The sequence below is a fragment of the Falco peregrinus genome, chromosome 8 (genome assembly GCF_023634155.1).
Source record: "Falco peregrinus isolate bFalPer1 chromosome 8, bFalPer1.pri, whole genome shotgun sequence".
In the NCBI taxonomy this organism is placed as follows: domain Eukaryota; kingdom Metazoa; phylum Chordata; class Aves; order Falconiformes; family Falconidae; genus Falco; species Falco peregrinus.
Window position 1 is genome coordinate 56,981,507 of NC_073728.1, and position 7,671 is coordinate 56,989,177.

Genomic DNA, 7,671 nt, shown 5'->3' on the forward strand with positions numbered 1-7,671 from the left:
TGCACCTTTATTTCCTGTGGCAGCTCCCATAAAACGTGAAATGGATTTAGTGTTATTTTAGGCATCCTTATCCCTTCCTGCACAGCCGTCTTCCAGCCCAGGTTAGTCTAGTGTGTTCTTCCTTTCAATGGATTGTCACCCGAGCAGTAGCCTCTTGAAGCGGTGATAATCATTTTGATAAGAAATGTTAACTAGGTAGAATTTTCCTAAGAGAAAAACGTTGATGTCATCTTAAGCCGCAGTAATGGTACAAGTTACTGTCAACTGCCGAATAACTGGTCTGCAGGCTCCCCTGGGGCAGAGGTAGGAGCAGCTTTTATTTTTGGTTCTGGGGAACTGGAGCAGCAGGCTTGTACCTCACTTTGACTCCGCTTTAGAGCCAGACTTGGTCCATACATGTTTTGTTTCCCAGGAAGCTCTCTGTAAATGGAGATTTGGAATTGTTTTGTCTGCAACTCGGTTGCACGTTTAGCCGAAAAATCACCGCAGCATTAAGCTTTTTGCTCCGATTTACAGGTTTTAGTTACGAGAAAATGGAAGCAAGAAAAGTTACTACAGGGAGATAAGTGCTGTTTAATTACTGCAGATCTTTTCTAGCAGCTTCTTAAGAGAGAAAACTATTGTGCTTTGTATCGTCACATTGATGTAATTTAAGCCAAAATTTGTTAAAAAGATTAATTCCTAGAACAGTATTTGTCTCACCCTTAATTACTAAGTTTTAAAACAGGAGACTATTCAGTCTGTTTGAGAGTTGCAGCCACACTGGTGACAAATTTAACTTCTCAAACTTCAGGTTTTACACCAAGGGTTGGTGTAACCCTCTGGCACTACGGACAAGCATCTTTGTGGGTTTTGCAGGGATACAGTTTTCTGTTCTTGCTTCAGAGGCGAGTGTCTCTGGGCAGGAGCAAGTGCTCGTCTGTTTTGAGTAGGGCAGGTAGGTCACTGATTCGCAACCCACCTTCCCTCCCTCAAGGGCTCTGCCAGCATTAGCAGGACTAAGTTGTTACGGTTTTATCTTTTTTGAGACAGACAAAAGGGCAAGCTGTAAAGGAGGGCTGTCCTTTTAAATACTTTAACTTTTCAAGGTCATTTGTGGAGCTTTTATCAATCAGAAAGCTAAATTCATACAGAAAGCATCTATAATGAACGAAGCATATCTTGAACCTTATTCCTTCAGCTGAATACGAATTATCTAGAAAGGTGCTCAAGTGGCCACGTTCCCCGAGTTCAGCATCCCTGTGAACGCTTATAAAGTAAGTGGAGAAGCCACCACTATTGTGGTTTGGCATCTATCAATTTCCTGTCTTTTTTCTGCAATTGATTTATTAATTATAGCATCTTAATGATCTATTTAAAATAAATAAACCATTTACACTATTTCAAAGGTATTTTGTGATGTTCAGCTGATATTAAAATAGCACCAGCCTTATGTGCTTTTTCAGCAAGTGACCTAATTAGTTAATAAAGTAATTGAATATTAAAAAGGATGTTGCAAGTGATTAAAATTTAAGAGCCTTCAGAACATTATTAAAGCTATAAATCATACATCACTGTTTTAATTTGCATAGCTACAGAATTACTAATGGTCCCACATGCATAAGCTACTTGGCAATTAGTCTTTTAACAAACTGTTGGTGATACCGTGGGGTTACCAAAATCTGTCCCCATTTTTGATTTGCCAACAAAATCTGGGATGAGAGAACGCTAAGGGTTAAATTTCTAAAAGCCAGGAAACGCGGTTCTTTCAGGTGTCTCTGCCCTTGCCCTTCCCAGGGGACCACATCCTCCCCAGGGACCGCTGAGGTGCAAAAAGGGGAGGAGGAAGCATCTGCCTCCCCCTCGAGCTTCCTAAACTGGCCTCGGGGTGGTTTTATCAGCCCAGTTCGATGCACATTGATCTCCCTACCTGGTGCTGGGACATTCTCCAGTTGTGTCTCAGAGGTAGGACTGTCACCCTGCCACTTCCCTTCCCCTGCACCTGCGGACCAGGTCCATAACAGCGCTGGGTGGCCTGAGGACAGCGCTGCTGAGGGTAGGCTGTGCTTGAGCTTTGTCCCGTGGACTTGGAAAGAGCCAGACCTGGTGTCTTCCCTTCCCTACGCTGGGGCCTGCAGCTCATGGGAAACGTTAAGTACCTGCCAACAAAAAAGGGCTGGAAAAATGTCACTGATGGGAGCGACCTGCTCTGCCTGCGCTGCCGGGGACGCCCACCCAGCCCCACAGCGAGGGTCACCTGCCGCGGCCGGCGTTCGGGGCCTTGGGCTGGCAGGAGGAGAGGCAGGATGACAGTTTTCAACTTAGAGACAAACTGCTTGGGCCAAGTGAGCTGCCCCAGTCTCCCCTCTCGCCAGCAGCCAGCGCATGCAGCGATGGCTCGTGGCCTCGGGAACGCCATGGAGCGGGGCACGGTCCAGCGCACGGCGGGGAGCGGGGCTGTCGCCGGTTGTAGGGCTCGCGGCCTGACAGGGGACATGACGGTGCTGCTGGCAAAGCCGATGACCCGGTGTGTGATGGAGCGCAGCCCCAACACCGGGCAGAACGGCTGGAGCAGCCGAGAGCTGGCGGGAGGGAAAATGGCCCAAGCGCTGGCCGCAGCCACGCGCCCAGCACAGCCGCTGCGGGAGCTCTGCAGCCTCTTACCCCCCAGCAGCGCCGTGCATCGCATCGCTGCCTGCGCCCTGTGCTGCACTGCCCCCGGGCTCCCTCAGCCCCCCCAGACTTGTTCGTTTGCCCCCACTCCAAGGACAGACAGCCTCGCAGCAAAGGTGGGTGCCTGAGCAGTTGCTGCATTTCCCCAGCTTTTCCTTTGAGACAGGCAGGGTCTTCTCTCTCTCCGGGCGCTGGGACCTCGGCACCCCAGCCCATCGCAGGGACTGGCACCTGCGTGGCTCTTGCTCCCCAGCTCCTCCTTCCCTCGCATGCTGCCCGGCTCAGTCGCTGCAGGTGGGCTGCTTGCATAAGCTGGTACCCTCATCTTGTAAGCCTCAAGTCCTTTTTTTTTAATGGAGCAAAAAAAAGACATTACGGAACAGCATTTACATGCAAAACAAAGATGTCGTTTCCACCCAGTCAGCAGAAGCCTTGACGTAGTTTTAGCTATTAAAGTGTGCTGGCTGCTACATTACCAGGAGAATTCCTTTTTTGTGCTGCAAAAACTTTTCAGGAGCCTCCTTTGAAGCCTTTATTGAGGTCAGGGGCTGCAGCCTCTTGCAATCTTTTCATGTCAGCCTGCAGCACTTTTTGAAAGCCCTTACACTGGATATTGTGACAAACGCCAGCTCTTTGTTCATTAGTTTACAGATGTGAGGCCAGGATAGAGGATGGCTCTTGGCAAGCGATTCACACTCTGCTGCACTAACATTTGCCATGTCTTGAATAGCTGGAGACAGTACAATCCTCTTTCAAGGGTCTGTGTTTTTAATTAAAACAGCAAGCTGAGGAATTGGTGACTTCAGAGCATTTTGACCCAACAAGGAATGACAAGCACATGGCTGCTTTTAAAATAAATTAATTAATACCCACTATCTTACTGGTATAAATCTGTCAGCACGTGAGGAAAGTGGGCAAACCCAGATGCAAAGCAGTTTTGTAAACTAGGCTACGTTCATGCAAATGTTACTGCAATACCAGCAACACACCGAGTGCCAAAGGCGAGCTGGAAGACACGAGTCAGTACCAATTCACGCCGTCGGGCTGATTTTAGGGTGAGTTACATCAACGACTTGTTTCAGCGCACCTTGCCTCTGCCACCCACAGTGTTGCACCATCACCCGCCAGCACTCACGCCAACACGAGACGGGGCCGGGAGCCCACGGCAGGGTGACACACCTGCCCACGGTGCCTGCAGGAGCATGCTTGGAGGAGCATATTCTGCACAATTACAGATATTTAATTTTTAAACATCTGGTTTACAAAACACTGCAAACACAGGCAATTGGAGAAGCAAACAGCCAGTGCTTCTCTCCAGACAACCCTTTCCCTACCCACAGTTGGTAATTGTCTAATATACCCCATGCAACCCTAACAACTGTTCTGTATGGGACCCCTTCCCTGTGAGACAGCCCTCCAAGGACAACTAGAATGCATTTCCTTGCTCTCAGATTCCATTTTGATGGTGGTGACAAGAGGACGAGTTGAGGACTTGCCTTACACACCTACTCCTGCAGCTCATGGCTGGGCTGCGGAAACAACCAACTCGGCTGAAGCCTCGCGGAGCAGCGGGGCTGCGACGGCTGCCTGCCCGGCTCTCACAGCTGCCTGAGCACACCTGGTAGGTGGTCTTCAGCTATGAAGCTCCAACCTCTAACCAAGACCTAACTGCAGGCCAGGAGGCACTATCGTCTCACACAAACAGTTTGTCAAGCCTGCCAGAATACTGATTCACCCCAAAGACAACTCCAAGTGACACTGGAAGAGTTACCGTCCGAGGACCTTCCCACCACATGACCTGCTATGGTAGCCACACCAAAACCTTAACTTCCAAAAAAACCAACAGGGCAGGCGTGTTCCCACTCTCGGCCACATTCACAAGGCGTTAGAGCAGCTAGCAGGACAGGCATAAGCATATTCCCTTGACTGTTGTTCTGAACCTGTTTATCCCTGAGTTTGGAACTGCTCCCAGCAAAGCCCTGGATGCAAGGAGGTCTTGCCGGGAGTCCCCCCGCCTTTTTTAGCTTCCCACTGCCCTCATTTTGGAGCCTTCAAGCAACTCAAAATAAGTTCTCCCGCAGCTGGTTCTTCCACCATTTTGACAACTTTGGGACGTTGCCTACCATTTGCTTGCTTTTCCCCAAAAGTATCGGCAAAGAGCCCTTCTCCCAGCAGGGAAGTGTAAGATCAGTAACTTCCCACTTTCTGGTCCAGCTTTTCCCATGCCTGACCCCAGCCTCTGCAGTCACAGCATCGTTTCGTGCTCCCTCCGCCACACGTGGTGCCGTGTCCTGTTTGCCGTGCTTCCTTGCCATTAGCACAACAGGATCAGTTTTTCCACTCAAACTCCCACATCCTTTTCCTGATCAACGCATTGTACGTTTGTGTCATCGGCCACGCTCTGAGGGGAAAAACTTACTGTGCTTGAGCCCCGTCCCCCCGAAGGGCAGGACAGAAAGGGGCTGGTTTCCTTCCTCAGGCCTGTGCTGGTGCATGTATGGAGAGCTCTAGCGCAGCATCCATACTCTCCAAGCGTATTACATCGTGGGATCTGCTCCACCGCATCGTTGTGCAGAAACGAGACGCCATTTCTGCCAGTAAATACCTGCTGGTGGCCGCTGTTTCCAGCTCTAGTACGCCCACCACTGTGCAGCACCGACCCCTGCTCGACTCCCACAGCCAACGTGTCCTCGGGCCAAGGCCATCACCCTGGCCGGTGGCGGTGGGACTCCTGCTGCCCTTACACCGATGCCACGGTGAGAGCCGCGCTGCCGTGCCGCAGCCGGCGAGGCCCCTGCCCCGGGGCTGCTCCCAGCCGGGCCCCCACGGTTGTGCCCGTGGTGATGCTCTGCCGGCCCCAGCCCTGGCCCGTGCCCAGGAACCGGCCGCCATGCAGTGTGGCTGCCATCGCTGACCGGCCGCCAGCCTGGAGGCCAGGGCTCGTTCCCAGCGCCTCCAGCCACGCGGTTGCTCCAGAGCAACTGGTTGTACTGGGGAACTGGGTTTAGGCAACTGAGGTGGGATGCGGCGCTGCGCGGGGGCCTCACCCGCACCCACCGGTGCGCTGGGCACCGGGAGGCAGCGCGGTGCGACGGGCGACCAAAGCCCGGCCCCGGGCGAGCGGCCACCGCGCCCCGCGGGAGCGCTCGGGGCACCGGCCGCGCCTCCAGCCGGGCCCGCGCGGTGGGTGGGGCCCGCGCGGTGGGTGGGGCCCGCGCGGTGGGTGGGGCCCGCGCGGTGGGTGGGGCCCGCGCGGTGGGTGGGGCCCTTAGGGCTCCCCGGGCGCGCGGTCGCCCCGCCCCCGCACGGCGCTGCCCAGGGCCCGGCGGGGTTTCCCGTCACGCTACTGCCACCTGGCGGGCGGCGGCAGCGGGCAGGGCTGCAAGCGAAGGAGTGGGGGGCTGCAGGGCTGTGAAGAACGAATGATCAAACCTAAGAAATTGTCCGTGTTGCGAAAGATCACTGGACAGGCTCATAAACGCCAAGATGAGAGAGATCGCCAAGGCTTATAAGAAACTTATAACTAGCTTATAAGCTAGTTGTTTGGGATAATAAATCATTCACAGCAAGAAGATACAACTTGAAGTTGAGAAGAACTGTTCAGAGAATTCAGGTAGCATTTGATCAGAAAAAAACCCTGCCTCAGCATTGCTAGAAAAGGCATAACTTCTCGTAGCTAGGAGGAATGCCTCCTCCTCCCCCTAGTTTTTCTTTTTAAAATTTTCAACTCTCTTCTCGATAAGGGACAAAGCAACACCAGAAAGAGGTGGTGGAAGCTTTATAGAACTCCAGAGGAGCGGCTAAAATCAGAACTGGAATTTGTGACTCTACCTTACCACTCCAGCTATCATTTTTCCTTAATTCGAGCAATACTCTCCTTGGAGATGAGAACAATGCCTGTTTAAATACTCCCAAGGAGTATCCTACCTTCATGCAAAAAAAAAACCCCAACAACCCACACCACAAATCACAGGCAGCCAACTGACAGAGCTGGGGCATTTGCTTTAGGAGCACCTGGAGCAACCCAGGACATCACTGCACTCACCGTGGGGCAATGGAGCGGGTCGGGAGAGCTCTGCGCACCCACGGCAGGAACTGACCCGGCCGTCTGACCTCGCCCGGGCAGCGCAGAATCGATGCTCCAATGCGCTGCTGCATCAGCACGGGTGATGGAAGCTGCTAATTCAGGTGGCAGCATGTTTTAACAGGCCTTTCCACCCTAGAAAAGCTACAGAGCTTATTTTTCAGAATTTATAGGCAGCAAAACACAGTAAGAAAAGCTCAGGTAAGGTTTTCTGTCGCAGTTCAGAACTTGTTTCCCCAACAGCTTGGGAGTACAACTCTTGCAGTTTAATCAACAGTTTCGACCCCAATTTAGAAAGGTATTTGAGCACACACTTACCCCTAAGCATCAGCATGACTATCAAAGAAAACCTCGTGACCTTTGCACTTGTAAATTAAAGGGACAGAACTGCAATCTGAAAGAGCAAGAGTTTACTGCTGCATTGACAGTAAATCAACTTGTAAGACATCAGGGAAACATCAGACACGTGGAAGACAGGGCAGACACCCAGTGTAAAACACCACTTTAAAATGCAAATGAAAGTCAATGGGTTGCAGACCTCTTCTGTGAATTCTGTCTGATCCTTCTCATTATGTGCATCCTCCTAATGCCACTCCTGGCTTTACACTGCAGATTTTGTTTGCTTTAAACAGTTCCCAGTTTGCAAGGGGAATTAGTCCTTGTAGCAAACATCTGAATTCCAGAGCACAGGTATGTTACCATGCATCTCCAGCAAGCTGCATCTATATAGGTAGCATCCCTGATCCAAACACATCAGCCTCATTGACCACGGGAATAAAAAGGTTCCTGGAAGTCAGGCTCCCCACTGGCTACGCACACACTGGACCAGGTGCTTGGGTGCTGGCTGTGGACCTCCCCAATTCCTGGAGAACCATCTCCTGATGGCATGGTAGAAGACCATACACTAAGGTAACAGTCCTTTGAGTGATCAGGCC